Here is a 3,405-nt window from a genome sequence, read left to right on the forward strand (position 1 = left end):
CATGTCTAATAAATAGTAGTAACTTGAAGGAGATATTTAAAGAAAACCCATTAGTTTAAACATAATGTTGCTGGCTAGAAATGAGTTCTTATAAAATTAAATCTTATTAGGCAGGGAAAGACTCTGAACTAAGATCCTCATTGAATAAATAAATTTGTCATCTATCCTGGACATATGATTGTCATTAATGCACATTAGTCCTGCCTTATGAGATGAGAGATTGTTACCATAGCAGATACTCATGGAAGATCATTTAGCTTAGAGCTCATAAAACAATTAAAATACCTTTAGTGACTATAAAATAGAGAATACCGAATTGGATGGATCATTAGCTTTATCTACTATACCTGTTATATTTTTAGCATACTCTTGGGAAATGCCACTTTAAAGGCCTATACTCTTTTCCTGGCATCACTTATGCAATATTAAACCAGCTAATTTTGATAATTTATAAGAAATAAGTAGTTCTAAAAATTCAAAACAACATTTTAAGGTGTGAGACTGTCCTCACAAAGATATTATTAGTACTTTTGGATAAAAGATTTTGTGTGTGTGAGTCATAATTATATAGGTTAGTATGAGTCTTCTTATTTCCTAGCTATGCAACTGAATATAAAATTATAGCTTCTATTATACAAAAATAACAAATACAAATACTGGTAATTAGCATCCTTGAAGCCTGAAATATTGAAAGTTGGCAGGAATGTTTGTCATCTATTACAATCAGGTATCCACTGGAATATACTTATTCAGTATATAATATTCCTCTCATTGGTGTTTATGTCAACAAGCTATGAGAACAGATTCTTTGGACATTTTCCAAGAAAGTCTTTCCTCATGTTGTAAGATTGTTTATAACAAGTTTTTAAATTATAAAATCTTTTCAAAGAGAGAGTTCTTTTAAATTTAGTTTACTGGAGTTAAAACACTGTTGACAAATTATGCTCTTGACTATAAATTACCTTTCTTTCAACTTTGGTGTGTAATGTAAATGAGCACTACATAGTCCACACTTACACATTTAACCAAATGACTTGGTTATCGATAATCACAAATTAGTCATTATTTGTGTTTTTTCTAAATAGAATCCACATCTGGATCAAGACTGTCTAGATAGCCTGGTTGCTGTGGCTCAGTAACTGAGCATGGACCCATGAACCAGGAGGTTATGGTTTGATTCCTGGTCAGGGCACATGCCTGGGTTGTAGTCTTGATCCCCAGTTGGAGGCATGCAGAGGGCAGCTGATCGGTGACTCTCTCTCATCATTGATGTTTCTATCTTTCTCTCCCTCTCTTTCCTGTTTCTGAAATCAATAAAAATGTATTTTTAAAAAAGACTAATTTTTTTTTTTAATTTTAGAGAGAGGAAGAAGAAGAAGGAGGAGGAGAAGAAGAGAAGGAGAGAGAGAAACATTTTATAGGTTGCCTCCCCCACATGTCCCAATTAGAGATCAAAACCTGGGTGTGTACCTAACTGGGAATCAAAGCCATTACCTTTGATAGATGCTCCAATCAACTGAGCCACTGGACCAGGGCAGTGATTGGATATTTGACATGAACAAATTTCTTGAGAAATACAACTTAATAAGATAAGCATCAAGTTATTGAGGTCTATCCCGATGGGTCTTTTTCTGTAGACTTACATAATTGGAAACGCCTCATAGAATAAATATGTTGCTTCCTTTATTCACAGAACTGTGTGTTAGATCTGTGGGAAGGAGTTAAAAGACAGCTGAAAAAAAATAAGCATCAAGTGAAAATTAAAGTACTATGTAAACATTTAGGAAATAATTTTTTATAAGCACTGTTAAAATGAAATAGCAAATTAACACTGGACTTGAGAATTTCCTAGGCAGACAAAAATCATTTAAGATATGTAAGCAAAAATAAATCTAGGTTATTTCATGAATGTAAATGAAATTTAACCTACGTTTTGTTTTGTTTTTCTTGTAAATGCCTCTGACAATCATAAAGGAAACTTGTCCTCTTCCTAAAATGATGTAAGAAAAACACTTTTCACCAATCTCTGCCATCTGGAAACACTCACTGTAATAACCAATCACAGCAAAGGTTAACAAAGAGTTTTGAGCTGTGATGTTAACTATTCTAGCTAAACAGAGTTGTTTTCAATAAGCCCCTGGGTTTTTTGCCCAGAGAGTTGAGCTTGGAATAAGATCAAATAGTAACAAGATTGGGAGTGGGACTTTTCAAAAATCAAAATATTACCTGTTTCTGATGATGGGGCTTTTAACCAAGCTCCAAAACAGGCAAGTTCCTTCTGTTGTCTGTATGTCAGCCAGCCCTCATGGAGTTGGGGATGGGAGAAGGGAATAACACCTTGAAAAATACCAAAGGCATACTGCTCTTCCCATGATTTAGTTGTTTTTTCTTAAATAAATGCTTTTCAGTTTTATTTTGTGCCTTTTGTTAATTTCAAAAGTTTTGAAATGTTTGATAATCATAACTTTGCAGTATTTGTATCTTATTTTTTATGCAAGAGAGTGAATTCAGATAACATCACTTTAACTTCTGAAAGTCTCACCCTACTTGGGTAATCTCTTTTCTAATAGATTGCAAATATAGTTGACATAAACAAGAAATATGCTTAGAAATTATGTTTTCTAATCTCTTTCCCTAAAAATTTTAATTCATTAATCATACATTCTACTTCCAAAGTTACTGTGGGTGACACTTGAAGCATTTTTCCACTGGGTGTTCTCAATTGCCATCTTTCTGTTCTCTTACAAGCCACCTATGTCATGCCTTAGTTATAAATGTTATTGTTTTTAATGGCAGCAATGAACTTCTAGTCACCAGTTATTGAAGTAGTTATGATCGACTTCTTGTTAACTTATTATCCTTGACAAATGATCTCCAGCCTCAATGGCATAAAACAGTAAGTTTTTGTTTCTCTTCTACTCCTCCCAAAGTATGATGACAGGAGGGATTCTCATGGTAATCACCTAGACTCAAGCTGATGGAAGGCTTCATTTCAACAAGTAATTGAAGACTGACCAGGGTGTGTGTGTGTGGCTGGGGGATTACTTGCTCAGAGATATATACTACATATGCTTACATTTCATTGCCAAATCAAGTCATATGTGTATGACCAAATTCCAAAGAGACAGGAAATTGCAATACTACTATGTGACCCTGAGAAAAAGAGAACTTATAACAAAAGATGATGGAATTATATTCCCCAAATTTGAACAATTTGTGTATTGAATCATTCATGTTAGGAAGTAGACGGGCTACCAAATTTGCCTTTTTATGCCTTTTTTGGACATATCATTCTGTATCTGTATTGTTAAATCAGGAGATTAGCTATCAACTGAGATTTTGTAGCTCTAGCCTAGGGATGGAGAAATATATTTCATTTCCAGTACTAGCTTGGATAGGTTGATA

The 3,405-nt window shown here is 33.8% G+C and overlaps 1 non-coding gene across 1 annotated transcript; it reads left to right on the plus strand.

Moving 5' to 3' along the window:
• Positions 1-1,603: 1,603 nt before the first annotated feature.
• Positions 1,604-1,734, plus strand: LOC114228399 (small nucleolar RNA SNORA18). The gene has a single exon (XR_003614539.2). It is a non-coding gene; the product is annotated as a small nucleolar RNA SNORA18 (small nucleolar RNA).
• The last annotated feature ends 1,671 nt before the right edge of the window (positions 1,735-3,405 follow it).

This window comes from Eptesicus fuscus, chromosome 3, assembly GCF_027574615.1.
Source record: "Eptesicus fuscus isolate TK198812 chromosome 3, DD_ASM_mEF_20220401, whole genome shotgun sequence".
In the NCBI taxonomy this organism is placed as follows: domain Eukaryota; kingdom Metazoa; phylum Chordata; class Mammalia; order Chiroptera; family Vespertilionidae; genus Eptesicus; species Eptesicus fuscus.